This window comes from Diaphorina citri, unplaced genomic scaffold (assembly GCF_000475195.1).
Source record: "Diaphorina citri unplaced genomic scaffold, Diaci psyllid genome assembly version 1.1 scaffold1737, whole genome shotgun sequence".
Classification (NCBI taxonomy): Eukaryota; Metazoa; Arthropoda; class Insecta; order Hemiptera; family Psyllidae; genus Diaphorina; species Diaphorina citri.
The window spans coordinates 35,090-51,845 of record NW_007379163.1 but is presented as its reverse complement, the minus strand read 5'-3'; the positions used below and the strand labels follow the sequence as shown (position 1 = coordinate 51,845).

The 16,756-nt window shown below is 39.7% G+C and overlaps 1 pseudogene; it reads left to right on the top strand.

The window, feature by feature from the left end:
* Nucleotides 1-4,589: 4,589 nt before the first annotated feature.
* On the top strand, nucleotides 4,590-4,707 carry LOC113470669 (annotated as a pseudogene).
* The last annotated feature ends 12,049 nt before the right edge of the window (nucleotides 4,708-16,756 follow it).

The window sequence follows — 16,756 nt, the reverse complement described above, 5'->3', positions numbered from 1 at the left end:
TTCAATCAACTTTACGAATTTGACCAGAAATCACCTAGGTTGCCTTGACAGTCAAAATGAAGCACTGATGATAACCAGTCTAGTTAGCTTTAAGAGTAGCGTGCTTGCTTTGTAAGGACTAGGTCGCGGATTTGATTCAAACTCGGGGCGAACTTTATCCTGAACAGAAAAGGTTCGTTCTCGGAACAGCAGACTTTCTTTCCTGCCCTTCTTCTCTCTCCACTTTCGTGATGCTAGGACCTCTATACTTGAAGTTGAGCAACCTCGAGTATGGTTGATATCTGGACGGGCGGCATTACCTGAGCATTGTATGATAACTAGGGAGTCTTTCCAGTCTAAATAGCTTTTCTTCCAATAATATCGGAGTTGACTCTCCCATTGGAATTCCTCAGCGTCCATGATTCTGAAATAAAAAATGAACCCAACATGTTGGCGAAACAGGAAAAAAAAAAAGGATAGAAAAAAGACCGAAGCTTTCTAAAATCTCAATAACCGGCGAAGTCGTGGTGATGGCACGTTGAATGCCCAAGTTCCCGATGGATCACTCAAGTTGAACAACACTGAGCACGGTTAATATTCAGATGGGTGACATCTGGGCAATCGCGTGCTGCTGGCGTTTCTCGTACCCAGTCAAGCTGGGTGAGGTTAATGTGAGGCGTGTTGCTTGTGACCAAATGGTAGGTATAACCCCCGAGTATCTACTCAATTGAAAATCTCCTATTGAAAATTGTTCCGAAGCCCCAAGACTAAAAACATAGTGGAGCGCAGGGCATGGAGTAGGCTGAGGCAAGCTACGATAGAGGAAAGTGACGAGTTCAAACCGCATAAAACTGAGGGCGAAAAGCTCTATGCTCTTCGTTCCACTCTACTTTTACTTTCTATTAGCCTAAGGAATTAAAAGATACCAATGGAGCAGTTGCAAATTAGTAAAAATTATAAATAAATGGTCGATTCCTATGTAAAAAGTTGGGAAAAATCCAAATCCGAGGTCAAAACTCCGAAAAAAATAACTGTAAAAGGTCGAAAAGTCAATTTTTAATTGTCGTTCTAATGAAAAAGTTCAAAGAGTTGTAACGTCAGATTTCACGACAAAATGCGCAGAAACGCTTGCCTAAGGAATTAAAAGATACCAATGGAGCAGTTGCAAATTAGTAAAAATTATAAATAAATGGTCGATTCCTATGTAAAAAAGTTGTCCAAATCTGAGGTCAAAACGCCGAAAAAATAACTGTAAAAGGTCAAAAATTAAATTTTTAATTGCCGTTCAAATGAAAAAGTTCAAAGAGTTGTAACGTCAGATTTCACGTCAAAATGCGCAGAAACGCTTGCGCACAAACACAAAACTGACCATCGAAAATTTGACCCGATTACATTACTTTCCTTCCTATAGGATAAGGAAAGTAATAAGGACAAAAAGGTTTCCAGTCTATGATTTTCTTACTGATCCTTAAGAATGATATAGACGCCTTAAAAAATTAAACAAAATAATAGTAATAATACATCAAGTTTTGACAACTTACTTCCTCCACAATGAGGCCCTTTAACTTACCAGCAGGGGCGGCGCCTAGTCTCATACTAAGGGCTTGAGTTATGGTCAAATATATTCTATCCGTTAGAGGCGTAATTACCAGTCTACCATTGAGTCCCATATATTCATACCCGTACTCGAACGACCCTGAAAAAAGTAGAAAAAAATATTGTACTTGGCGGCGAACTTTTGGACACGGAGGTTTTTGTGAGGGATATCAGTAGTTTTTGGATTTTTTTCAACCAACTTTACGAATTTGACCAAAAATCACCTAGGCTGCCTTGACAGTCAAAATGAAGCACTGAAGATAGACTGGTTATCTTCAGCTTCGAGAGTAGCGTGTTTGCTTTGTAAGCGCTAGGTCGCGGATTCGATTCCAGCTCGGGGCGAATTTTATCCTAAACAGATAAGGTTCGTTCTCGGAACGGCTGGCTTTCTTTCCAGCCCTTCTTCTCTCTCCGCTTTCGTGATGCTAGGACCTCCATTCTTGAAGTTAATAGATGGGACTCAATGGTAGACTTCAAAAACTATTGATATCCCCCACAAAAACCTCCGTGTTCAAAAGTTCACCGCCAAGTACAATACGTTATGTTCAGTACCTTGACAATATGTTCCTGAATGGCGGTAGGTGACGAAGACCCCAGAATAGACAGCAGCTCATCGTCCGAAATAAAGAAGAATCGAGGAAAAGCGTTCCGCTTGTCTGTCAAATAATCTTGTAGCGATTTCTCGCACGCTTCCAGACCGTCTTTGAGCTGCTCTAGATGTTCTAGGCGATTTGGAACGAGACACTGTTCGATTACCCGAGGGTTCTTGTGTGTCTCCCACATGATCTGAAATAAAGGGCGAATAGAGAAAATGGAAACATTTTAATTTAATTTATAAAGTTTCCATTTATTATTTTTCGATAAAACACTCAGAATATACTGGACTTTTATAAATGGTAGACCCATCCGTATAGGCAGAGCTTGTGCCACGGATGGGGAAAATTAGAAGAAACATAGGAGAAAATTAGAAGAGAAAACAAAAAAGAAGAAAAAAAAAATCTGGCGTGAACATCACACCACTTTCCTTATCCTATTGAATATCTCTAATAGTTTAATCAGTACAGCTAAAATTAAAAAAAAAAAAAAAAAAATCTGGCGTGAACATCACACGACTTTCCTTATCCTATTGAATATCTCTAATAGTTCAATCAGTACAGCTAAAAACCGAAGGGAAAAAACAGGTCAAAATCTAAAAAAATTAAGTCGAACCACAGCTAACCGTTACTCCGTTGTGTTAATGAAAAGTACTTTTTTGTAGGTACCTATGCTTTGGAAGGGGGGGGGGTCTTCTCCTATTACTTTTTCGATATCTCTTCCCGTTTAGTCAGTAGAGCTACATGTATAGTATACATTTGGGTTGGTTTTGGCCAGCCTAAACCAACCTATTCTGTTGTTCTTAAGAATATAACACTGAGAACACCTACCTCGGTGGTGTAGTGGTCAAGGCGCCCGCCTGGTAAATTCACAGGTCCGCGGTGAGCTGACTAAGAATGATCGGAAAAAGTTCAAATAGTGGACGTTCATGCTAGGGATATTATAGGCAGTTTTATAGGATCTGACTCACTGAGTAGTTCACTAGAGTAGTTCATAACTCGCTGTTTAATTCACAGGTCCGAGGTGAGCTGACTAAGAATGATCGGAAGAAGTTCAATACGGTTCTAATAGTGGACGTTCATGCTAGGGAAATTAAAGACAACTTTATAGGATCTAACTCATTGAGTCGTTCACTAGAGTAGTTCATAACTCACTGTTTAATTCACAGGTCCGTGGTGAGCTGACTAAGAATGATCGGAAAAAGTTCAATACTGTATTAATAGTGGACGTTCATGCTAGGGATATTAAAGACAACTTTATAGGATCTAACTCACTTACGTATTCTTGAGAGTTCATTGCAACGGTCAATACATTAATTAGACTTACTTTATCATGGACACTCGTTGCTATCTTGAAAGCCCAGGAGAGGTTTCTCCTGGGCTTTCAAGATAGCAACGAGTGTCCATGATAAAGTAAGTCTAATTAATGTATTGACCGTTGCAATGAACTCTCAAGAATACGTAAGTGAGTTAGATCCTATAAAGTTGTCTTTAATATCCCTAGCATGAACGTCCACTATTAATACAGTATTGAACTTTTTCCGATCATTCTTAGTCAGCTCACCACGGACCTGTGAATTAAACAGTGAGTTATGAACTACTCTAGTGAACGACTCAATGAGTTAGATCCTATAAAGTTGTCTTTAATTTCCCTAGCATGAACGTCCACTATTAGAACCGTATTGAACTTCTTCCGATCATTCTTAGTCAGCTCACCTCGGACCTGTGAATTAAACAGCGAGTTATGAACTACTCTAGTGAACTACTCAGTGAGTCAGATCCTATAAAACTGCCTATAATATCCCTAGCATGAACGTCCACTATTAATACAGTATTGAACTTCTTCCGATCGTTCTTAGTCACCTCACCGCGGACCTGTGAATTAAACAGTGAGTTATGAACTATTCTAGTGAACTACTCAGTGAGTCAGATCCTATAAAATTGTCTATAATATCCCTAGCATGAACGTCCACTATTTGAACTTTTTCCGATCATTCTTAGTCAGCTCACCGCGGACCTGTGAACTAAACAGTGTGTTATGAAATACTCTAGTGAACGACCAGTGGGTCAGATCCCAACTATGAAATTGTCTATTATAGTTCTAAGTTTTACCTCGACAGTTTTGCATTTAGTTATTCCGCTATAACTCGCGATTGCCTGGCCGGATTTTGATGAAATTTGGTACATATACTGCTCGCATAGGACTGAAAAGTCCCTTTACTCCAGCAGTAGGCTACTATTATTATTGTGGTCAAATTCTCAAATTATATTGAGGGAAAATTCCATACCTTGGCTGGGATTGAACCCACGCCCTCCTGTTTACCAGGCGAGCGCCTTGACCACTACACCACCGAGATAGGTGTAAGGTACCTTTAAGATCCAAAAATCGGTTTTCTTCTCGGGTAAACTTCTTGTAGGTATACCAGCGGCGACAGCACGTTGAATGCACCATTTCCCCACGGATCACTCAAGCTAAGCAACGTTGCGCGTAGTTAGTACTTGGATGGGTGACCATCTAGGGAATCGCGTACCGCTGGCTTTTCCCGGCACAACTCAGGCTGGGTGAGTTTTTTGTGAGTAGCCGGGGCGATTGTCGCAGAATGGTGAGTAAAAAATGTAAAGTAAATGCAGACTTTGAATACCCAGAACGTAGTTGTGATAGTGTGGTTCTGGTGACTCTGGGAAGGTTTAGTTCTTCTTTAGATATATCGGGTGGCTTGGTGTTGAGGACATTGTTCGGCTTGTATTGTTCTATGGTGGTCTGAACAGACTCACCAAAGTCTATTCTATTGCCGAAAAAGAAAAATTCCGTTGGTCCTCATTTTTCCTGCTCTATGACTTTGAAACATCACCCAAGTAAGCGCAACTGATCTATTGTATATTTCACTTACCCATCGCGTACAAAATTGTCTATGATATCCCTAGCATGAACATCCACTATTAGAACAGTATTGAACTTCTTCCGATCATTCTTAGTGAGCTCACCACGGACCTGTGAATTAAACAGTAGTTGCATTCACTCGTACATAAATGAGGTTTCAAAGTCAATGAGCAGAAAAATGTGGAACAACGGAGTTTTTCTTTTTCTTCTACGACTTCTAGATCTAGAGATAAATCGATTTAAAATTTTTGATTTTTAATGCGGATATTTTGGCAAACAGGCTTCGAGACAAACAATTTAAGCATAAATTCTGGGACACCCTGTATACCTTGTATATCTACTCGAAAGAGGCTGAAAAGTCCCTTTACTCCAACAGTCTAAACAAGGTCTTCTAAACAAGATCTTATGTATTTGGAGCAGAATTTAGTGCTTGCTTCATTAGTTCATTTACCTTCCAAGTAGAGCCACTTTCGCTGCAGTTGTATCCAAGTATACAGAACTTCCGATACCACACTGAGTCTCTTTTCCCACTCACTCTAGTGAAGTACTCAGTGAGTCAGATCCTATAAAATTGTCTATAATATCCCTAGCATGAACGTCAACTATTAGAACAGTATTGAATTTCTTCCGATCATTCTTAGTCAGCTCACCACGGACCTGTGAATTAAACAATGAGTTATGAACTACTCTAGTGAAGTACTCAGTGAGTCAGATCCTATAAAATTGTCGATAATATCCCTAGCATGAACGTCCACTATTAGAACAGTATTGAACTTCTTCCGATCATTCTTAGTCAGCTCACCTCGGACCTGTGAATTAAACAGTGAGTTATGAACTATTCTAGTGAACTACTCAGTGAGTCAGATCCTATAAAATTGTCGATAATATCCCTAGCATGAACGTCCACTATTAGAACAGTATTGAACTTCTTCCGATCATTCTTAGTGAGCTCACCACGGACCTGTGAATTAAACAGTGAGTTATGAACTACTCTAGTGAAGTACTCAGTGAGTCAGATCCTATAAAATTGTCTATAATATCCCTAGCATGAACGTCAACTATTAGAACAGTATTGAACTTCTTCCGATCATTCTTAGTCAGCTCACCTCGGACCTGTGAATTAAACAGTGAGTTATGAAATACTCTAGTGAACGACTCAGTGGGTCAGATCCCAACTATGAAATTGTCTATTATAGTTCTAAGTTTTACCTCGACAGTTTTGCATTTAGTTATTCCGCTCTAACTCGCGATCGCCTGGTCGGATTTTGATGAAATTTGGTACGAGTTAACGCATGTGGTCTGTGTCGTAGCATGTCCATCCCGCAGTATGTCCCTCATCAGTTACTTACCTTAACAACTAGAGCGTCTAACTGAGCGTTCTGGGCGCCAAGATAATCTTTCATCGCTCGATCATTTCCCGCTCGGATTTTAGCAAACACATTTTCTACTTCTGCGGTCCACCATACACCATTGGCTGCCAGGACGGTCATACCTATGTTATCCAACATCCATTCAGTCCTATTGATATTTTAAAAATATTGGGAAATTCACCTTTCCTCAAACTCAAATTAATGATATGAACTAAAGGTGATAAAATGTGACCTAACATCTTCTTCATAATGACAACAGAGATATTGTCATTACCAGAAGCACAATTGTTTCTTAACTTCATGATGATTTTTTGAACTTCATGTGGGTTAGTTTCTTTGAATATAATGAATTTGTTTAGGGCAATATTAGATGAGATTTGAGATGTAGGTAAAATGATATTGGGTATGGATGTGATAGGTTGAGGTATGGATGTGATAGGTTGAGGTATGGATGTGATAGGTTGAGGTATGAATGTAATGGGTTGAGGTATGGATGTGATAGGTTGAGGTATGGATGTGATAGGTTGAAGTATGGATGTGATAGGTTGAGGTATGGATGTGATAGGTTGAGGTATGGATGTAATGGGTTGAGGTATGGATGTGATAGGTTGAAGTATGGATGTGATAGGTTGAAGTATGGATGTAATAGGTTGAGGTATGGATGTGATAGGTTGAAGTATGGATGTGATAGGTTGGGGTATGAATGTGATAGGTTGAGGTATGGATGTGATAGGATGTGATAGATTCATTCGAATCTCTTCAGCAAGGTTTTTCCCAACATTACTAAAATATTGATTAAAATATAGTGCCCCATCTTCTTTGTTTGAATGACAATCAATAGTCTGACCATTAACTGTGATTTTATTTATTAATGCTGAGCCACAATTAGTTACCACACATAGGAGTCCCAGAGCTTTGGCTAAGTCCTTAGTGGTCTCTGTCTTGCCCGTACCAGCCGGACCTGCAGAAATAATAGATAGATAAAAAAAATCTGGTGTGAACATCACACGCCTTTACTTATCCTATTGAATGATGCTTATTTGGGTGTTAATCTATTGTAACTTTTACAATATCTCGAACTATTTAGCCAGTATAGCTCAAAACCGCCAAAAAGCGGTCGAATCCGCCAAAAAGCGGTTGAAATACCGCCAGCCGCAGTAAATATCTTAACCAAAATCTTGGCATTACATCCTTGTCACATTTATGGGCTACATACCAAATTTCAAGTCTCTAGCTCATACCGTTCCTGAGTTATTATTGAATTACACCGAAAACCGCCAAAAAGCAGCCAAAATGCCACCAAGCGTTGCACCGATCTCAACCAAAAGTTTCGTGTCGCATCCTTGTTACATTTGACAGCTGCATACCAAATTTTCCGTCATCATTTCATCCAGAACGCGAGTCATCCACTGTTCTATTTCGCCGAACGTTAGTTGTGGAGTGCGAAAATCCATGACTTCATTTTCACAGGAAATCATAGCGGAGATCCCGTCATCATTTCATCCAGAACGCGAGTCATCCACTGTTCTATTTCGCCGAACGTTAGTTGTGGAGTGCGAAAATCCATGACTTCATTCTCACAGGAGATCATGGCGGAGATGGTCTTGACACCGGGCGACTCGCTGTCTGCCATTTTGAGACTTTGTACGTTGTCGAACATCTGGGAAGGGAGAAAGAGATGAAGATGAAACAGAGAAAACCATTAAAATTGAAGAAAAGTGAGGAAAAATAAAAAGAAGAGAGGAAGTAGGTGTAGAGAGTGAGAGAAATGAAGGGAAGAAGAGAGAGGTATACGGACTAAGGGAAAAGGGAGAGAGAGAAAGAAGAGAGAGAGAGAGAGTAGAGAAATCATAGCGGAGATCACACAGGCTGAACTACCGGCAGAAACGGCCCTATGTACGCGGACCCAGCCATGCTTTGCAAATTCATACAGGAGTCTTCTAATTGGAGGAGCATTTCTGATAGGTCTCCTAGTTGGAATCCACGATCTTCTCCTTTCTAGAAGAAAGAAACCAGAATAATACTACATAGGGACGTTGGATCCCGGAGATCGTCTTGACACCGGGCGACCCGCTGTCGGCCATTTTGAGACTTTGTACGTTATCAAACATCTGAGGAGGGAGAAGTAGAAGGATAAACAATGGGTGAATATAGGAGGGAAGGACGGAGAGGAAGAAGGAAAGAGGAAGGTGAAATCAAGGGGGAGAAAGATAAAAAAAAGAGGTGAAGAGAATAGGTATACCTCGTATATCCTGCTGGAATGAGACTGAAAAGTCCCTTTATTCCAGCAGTAGGCTACTACTATTATTGTGGTCAAGGTCTCAAATTATATTGAAGATAAAATAGGCTACTACTATTATTGTGGTCAAGGTCTCAAATTATATTGAGGATAAAGTTGCCCAAAATGTTGAACGAAATTACCTACAATCTTATGGGAAAACTTTGAACTACATCTTTCTGACCCCCCGTGACTTCACGTGACGTAATGTACTGGTAGTGTGTTTTTACCTTAACAGTGGTTTACTGCGGGGGTAAAGAAACTTTTCAGTCCTATTCGGGCAGGATGAACAAGATATATTCTAACTTTCAGGGTCGTTCGAGTACGGCTATGAATATATGGGACTCAATAACACCTCTAACGAATACAATTTGTATTACAAAAACTATTGATATCCTCCCCAAAAAACATCCATGTTCAAAAGTTCACCGCCAAGTACAATATTTTTTCCACTCTTTCAGGGTCATTTGAGTACGGGTATGAATAGATGGGACTCAATGGTAGACTTCAAAAACTATTGATATCCCCCACAAAAACCTCCGTGGTCAAAAGTTCACCGCCAAGTACAATACTTTACCTTGACAATATGTTCCTGAATGGCGGTAGGTGACGAAGAGCCCAGAATAGACAGCAGCTCATCGTCCGAAATAAAGAAGAAACGAGGAAAAGCGTTCCTCTTGTCTGTCAAATAATCTTGTAGAGATTTCTCGCACGCTTCCAGACCGTCTTTGAGCTGCTCTAGATGTTCTAGGCGATTTGGCACCAGACATTGTTCGATTACACGAGGGTTCTTGTGTGTCTCCCACATGATCTGAAATAAAGGGCGAATAGAGAAAATGGAAACATTTTAATTTAATTTATAAAGTTTCCATTTATTATTTTTCAATAAAACACTCAGAATATACTGGACTTTTATAAATGGTATAGCCATCCGTATAAGCAGACCTTGTGCCACGGATGGGGAAAATTAGAAGAAACATAGGAGAAAATTAGAAGAGAAAACAAAAAAGAAGAAAAAAAAAATCTGGCGTGAACATCACACCACTTTCCTTATCCTATTGAATATCTCTAATAGTTTAATCAGTACAGCTAAAAACCGAAGGAAAAAAAAAAAAAAAAAAAAAAAACAAAAAACCAAAAAAAAAAAAAAAAAAAAAAACAAAAAAAAAAAAAAACAAAATAGGTCGAAATCTGAAAAAATCAAGTCGAAACTCAGCTAACCGTTACTCCGATGTGTTAATGAAAAGTACTTTTTTGAGAGTTGTAGGTTTAGTCATCAGTAGTCTCTATCTCTTCCCGTTTAGTCAGTAGTCTCTATCTCTATCTCTTCCCGTTTAGTCAGTAGAGCTACATGTAGTATACATTTGGGTTGGTTTTGGCCAGCACATCTTCTGAGTGTGACTCTCTGATTTCCCAGTTTTGTATCTTGGTCTTCGATTAAATGATCATCGTTCCTTTTCTTGAAATGTAACCTATTCTGTTGTTCTTAAGAATATAACACTACCCTGAGAGGATAAAATTCCATACCTCGGCTGGGATCGAACCCACGCCCTCCTGTTTACCAGGCGAGCGTCTTGACCACTACGCTACCGAGGCAGATTGATTCTGCCTCTAATGTATTAAAAATCAAGTGGAAGGTAACCAATAGGCGAGGGTAAGGCCGGAGGTGTTCTCTACCACCTAGAAAGTTCCTTTACCTTAGCAGTCTAACCAAGGTCTAGTTTATTTTATGGGTTTAATAACATCTTCTTCTTCTTCCTCTTCCGATCTAATCGCGATCTTCCTCTTCTTCTGTATTATTATTATTTTTAAAAAAAAGGTCCTTCGGGCCAGATCTCTTCAAACATCTTTGAATTGTAATCCTAACACTCTATAGTTCATCTGCGTACCGAGCAACTCAAAGTGAAAAAAATCGGGGGACATATTAAAGCTTTTACCTGAAAAAGAATAAAAATGGGATCAGATTGTTAAAAAATGGTCCTTCGGGCCGGATTTCTTCAAACATCGAGCTCGGGCTTACCAGTTTTTTTCATCAGTTCAGTCCAATGTCGTTCACGTAGAGCTTCATGTTTCAATTCTACAAACAGAGCGACACTCTTTTTGAAATCCTTCAGGTATTTCTCCAGGGCCTTGCACTGGGGCATTTCGCGAATGTCTGACGACCAGCGCTTGACTGTTTTCAATTCGTCTTCAACACCTGAAATAGGGGGACAAATAGGAAAATAATTAGAGCTTCATGTTTCAATTCTACAAAAAGAGCGACACTCTTTTTGAAATCCTTCGGACTTACCAGTTTTTTTCATCAGTTCAGTCCAATGTCGTTCTCGTAAAGCTTCATGTTTCAATTCTACAAACAGAGCGACACTCTTTTTGAAATCCTTCAGGTATTTCTCCAGGGCCTTGCACTGGGGCATTTCGCGAATGTCTGACGACCAGCGCTTGACTGTTTTCAATTCGTCTTCAACACCTGAAATAGGGGGACAAATAGGAAAATAATAGTGCTTAGTGCTTATTTATACTGCTTGCATAGGACTGAAAAGTCCCTTTACTCCAGCAGTAGGCTACTACTATTATTGTGGTCAAATTCTCAAATTACATTGAGGATAAAATTCCATACCTCGGCTGGGATTGAACCCACGCCCTCCTGTTTACCAGGCGAGCGCCTTGACCACTACACCACCGAGGCAGGTAAATACATTTTTCAAAGAGTTTTGATATGGGGAACTTACTTAGCGGAAAAAGAATAGGTACATTTTTAAAGGAATAAATGAGGGTGGCTTCCCAGCGTTGAATCTGCTCCTGAAGACTATTGTACACTCTGTAGATCTGCTCCAACCTTTCAAACACCCTATACGCCTCTTCATAAGGCCTGTAGTTGGACACAGGTAGGTCGAAAAGTTTGATGGTGTTTGGATTTTGTCCTCTTTTGGATATGTCTCTATTGATCATATCCTTCCACCGCAATCGCGATCTTCCTCTTCTTCTGTATTATTATTATTTTTAAAAAAAAGGTCCTTCGGGCCAGATCTCTTCAAACATCTTTGAATTGTAATCCTAACACTCTATAGTTCATCTGCGTACCGAGCAACTCAAAGTGAAAAAAATCGGGGGACATATTAAAGCTTTTACCTGAAAAAGAATAAAAATGGGATCAGATTGTTAAAAAATGGTCCTTCGGGCCGGATTTCTTCAAACATCGAGCTCGGGCTTACCAGTTTTTTTCATCAGTTCAGTCCAATGTCGTTCACGCAAAGCTTCATGTTTCAATTCTACAAACAGAGCGACACTCTTTTTGAAATCCTTCGGACTTACCTGTTTTTTTCATCAGTTCAGTCCAATGTCGTTCACGCAAAGCTTCATGTTTCAATTCTACAAACAGAGCGACACTCTTTTTGAAATCCTTCGGACTTACCAGTTTTTTTCATCAGTTCAGTCCAATGTCGTTCACGCAAAGCTTCATGTTTCAATTCTACAAACAGAGCGACACTCTTTTTGAAATCCTTCGGACTTACCAGTTTTTTCATCAGTTCAGTCCAATGTCGTTCACGCAAAGCTTCGTGTTTCAATTCTACAAACAGAGCGACACTCTTTTTGAAATCCTTCGGACTTACCAGTTTTTTTCATCAGTTCAGTCCAATGTCGTTCACGCAAAGCTTCAAGACGACACCGAAGCGAATACAATAGTCCGTCCACTATACCTTTTATTATTACTATTGTAATAATAAAGGAAGGACGGACTAAAAATCAGGGAACATATTAAAGCTTTTACCTGAAAAAGAATAAAAATGGGATCACCGATTGTTAAAAAAATGGTCTTTCGAACCGGATTTCTTCAAACATCGAGCTCGGGCTTACCAGTTTTTTTCATCAGTTCAGTCCAATGTCGTTCACGCAAAGCTTCGAACTGCCAAGGGCTTATTGATGATACTCACGTCATAATATACTTATAAAGTGCTTCACACAGGTTATTGGTGACGTCATTGATACGCAGTAGTTTGTTCTGTATAACTGGCGCTGTCGATAGGTCTTCGTAGTAGGAATACTGGTGGTATTTGCCGCTGTCGTTTTCCAGTTCTACTCGAGGACAACGGATACAAGTGCCCGACATCCAGCGAGGTATGATTTTGAATCTGAGGAGGGAAATATTTTTGAAAAATGTCATAATTCATTTTCAAATTACCCTTTTTTTGTATCTTAAAGAGAGAAAAAATGGAGCTATAGAAGGTGGCAGTTCACCGAACCACTAGTAGGTACCTACCTATTGCCGGACAATAATATACTTTTTTCGACCATCGACAAAAATTTGCACTCGTTTTTCGATGGCAAATAATTCAACGGGTTACTTTCTGCTGTTCTCGTGTTAACCCAGCACCTAAATGGGAGGTATTGTCTCTCCTTGCCCAGCTGATGAGAGGCATACTACGGGATGGGCATGCTACGACACAGACCATACGAGTAATTAATGTCCTCACCTGTCAAGCAAATGCTCAAAGTCCCTCTTCAGCAGTACCCCCACCGTCTGCACATTTCGACGAGAATTGCTCGCACACTTTGAGCTTGTCGTAGAGCCACAGTTTGGAGTAACGATTCCACCTGAAAACATGATTTTTTTTTCTTTCTCTTTAACCAAAGGTAATCGCATCAGCATCAGCATCAGCATCAGCATCAGCATCAGCATCAGCATCAGCATCAGCATCAGCATCAGCATCAGCATTAGCATTAGCATCAGCATCAGCATCAGCATCAGCATCAGCATCAGCATCAGCATCAGCATCAGCATCAGCATCAGCATCAGCATCAGCATCAGCATTAGCATTAGCATTAGCATTAGCATTAGCATTAGCATTAGCATTAGCATGTTGTTGTTTACTAATGCAAAGGAATTGATTATTATGTCATTTTCCTAAAAATGAAAAATCGTTAGACCTTGATGTTGTATGAACTGACGTGCTTCATCTATACTAGTGAAATTATTTTCATTTTGAAAGATGTTATCTGGGATCGCACTTAATAAATCCATAAATATTCAAGTTAATTAAGTCCTAACTAACTAGCTTTTTTAGAGGGCAGTAAAAACAGAGGGCATACATAGTAAAAAAGACACTCGTTGAAGAGAAATAAAAAAAATGAAAACCTGAAAAAATGGAAAAGACAACAATAGAAAAAAAAAAAGACAGACTCGAACAAAAGAGAGATAAGATAAATGTTTGAAAACGCACGAAAGACAGACAAAATAAAATATGGGGAAAAAAATGAATAAAAATGTACAAATGAGAGAGAGAGAGAGAGAAAGAAAAAAGGGGGGGGAGAAAAAAAAAAGAGTACAGAGAATGGGGAGAGAATCAATGGTTGAGAAATGGCTTCAAGTCGTCCAGATCGCGGATTGGCGTAAGTCGCGACATATCATCTCGCTGTACGTAGACTTTCCCATTTCTGAACCTGACAGTCTTCAGTTTCCTCTCACGCACGCACTTCCTCGCTTCGTAAAATATCTTTTAAAAAAAAAAAAAAAAAAAAAAAAAAAGTTGATATAAAACCCTGTGACCTAAATTAATTCGTGTACAGTTAATAATTTTCTTTAAATTAGGTTAGGTTAGGTCTTTTGGGGGGATAAAACCTTTAGAAACAAGGAAAATGTGTAATAAAAAAAACTATCGAAAACTATCGATCGTTTCGATAGTTATCGATAGTTTTTTGTTATCGTTATCGATAGTTTTTTGAAAACTATCGATGGCGCCGACTATCGATAGTTCTCCTCCTCTACGCTCCATTCTATTTTTAGCCTAAGGGACTAAAAGGTACAAATTCAATCACACTCTTCTTTAAATAAGAACACAAAATGGATATTTTAAATTTCACTCACCCATCGCGTACCCAGCAGTCTAAACAAGGTCTCGTATATTTGATGGGTTATTAAAGAATAATACATACACTAACAATTCATTAAAAAGACCTTGCTTAATTTTAAAAAAAAGGAAATGTAAAAAAGGAATAGAATGAAATACAGGGTGTCCCAGAATTTATGCTTAAATTGTTTTTCTCGAGGCCTGTTTGAAATTTCGAAAAACAAAAAAACCCGTAACTTTTTGATTTTTAATGCGGATATTTTGGCAAACAGGCTTCGAGACAAACAATTTAAGCATAAATTCTGGGACACCCTGTATACCTTGTTTATCCTACTCGAAAGAGACTGAAAAGTCCCTTTACCCCAGCAGTCTGAACAAGGTCTTCTAACACAAGATCTTATGTATTTGGAGCAGAATTTAGTGCTTCATTAGTTCATATACCTTCCAAGTAGAGCCACTTTCGCTGCAGTTGTATCCAAGTATACAAGACTTCGGATACCACACTGAGTCTCTTTTCCCACTCCTGAACTACCGGCAGAAATGGCCCTATGTACGCGGACCCAGCCATGCTTTGCAAATTCATACAGGAGTCTTCCAATTGGAGAAGCATTTCTGATAGGTCTCCCAGTTGGAATCCACGATCTTCTCCTTTCTAGAAGAAAGAAAAGAGTAGAAAAGGCAAGGTACATATTAATAACACAGGCTGAACTACCGGCAGAAACGGCCCTATGTACGCGGACCCAGCCATGCTTTGCAGATTCATACAGGAGTCTTCTAATTGGAGAAGCATTTCTGATAGGTCTCCCAGTTGGAATCCACGATCTTCTCCTTTCTAGAAGAAAGAAAAGAGTAGAAAAGGCAAGGTACATATTAATAACACAGGCTGAACTACCGGCAGAAATGGCCCTATGTAAGTTATAACGTATGTCCCTCATCAAATGGGCGATAAGACACAATAGGTACTTCCCATTTATGTGCTGGGTCAACACGAGAACACCAGAAAGTGAAACGTTCAAAAATAGAAATACGAGTGCAAATTTTTTTGTCAATGGTGGGCATCGAATCTGGGACTTTCTGCAAAGCAAGCAACCGCGATACCACTGGACTAACCGAGTCTATTATTTTCGGTGATACTTACGTCAGTTTGAGATATTAGAAGTACGGCAGAAACGGCCCTATGTACGCGGACCCAGCCATGCTTTGCAAATTCATACAGGAGTCTTCCCTTACCTTAACAACTAGAGCGTCTAACTGAGCGTTCTGGGCGCCAAGATAATCTTTCATCGCTCGATCATTTCCCGCTCGGATTTTAGAGAACACATTTTCCACTTCTGCGGTCCACCATACACCATTGGCTGCCAGAACGGTCATACCTATGTTATCTAACATCCATTCAGTCCTAGAATTCAAAAGAAATCAGTAAACTATAGTATAAATTAGAAACCTTTAGTATTCTACAAAAAAAAATAAAAAAAAAATGGACGCCACAGGTAAGAAAACCTCTGAACCTAGAAAAAGAAAAAATCAGGGGAGAACCTAAAACACAGAAGAAATGAGACTGGACTTTCCAGAAATGAGACTGGACTACCGAAATGAGACTGGACTTTCCAGAAATGAGACTGGACTACCGAAATGAGACTGGACTTTTCAGTCTCATTTCGTTAGTATAAACAGGGTATATTCCATCCCATTCCATTCTAGTTAGCTTGGAAGATAGCGCGTCTTGTAAGCGCTAGGTCGCGGGTTCATTTCCCGCTCGGATTTCAGAGAACTAAAAGTACCTGGGTTTACTCGTTTTTCCAAAGTCATAGATCGCTTTCTTAGTCCAGTATCTATTGGCCGTCATCATGTCAAAACAACCCCAGGCCCCGCACTGCGATAGGCCACTGAGAATTTTACCAAACGCCAGAAAGTCCATGCCTGGAAGAAAAAAAAAAGAATAGATTGAGAAGAGTAGAATAGAATAAAAGAAGATAGAAATAGAAGAGGTGGGGCACGGTTAGCCCAGTGGTAACGCGCTTGCTTGCCATGCAGAAGGTCCCGGGTTCAAATCCCACCATCAACAAAAATTTGCACTCGTTTTTCGATTGTCCCGGGTTCGAATCCCACCATCGACAAAAGTTTGTACTCGTTTTTCGATTGCAAATATTTCAACGGGTTACTTTCTGGTGTTCTCGTGTTGAGCCAGCACCTAAATGGGAAGTATTGTGTCT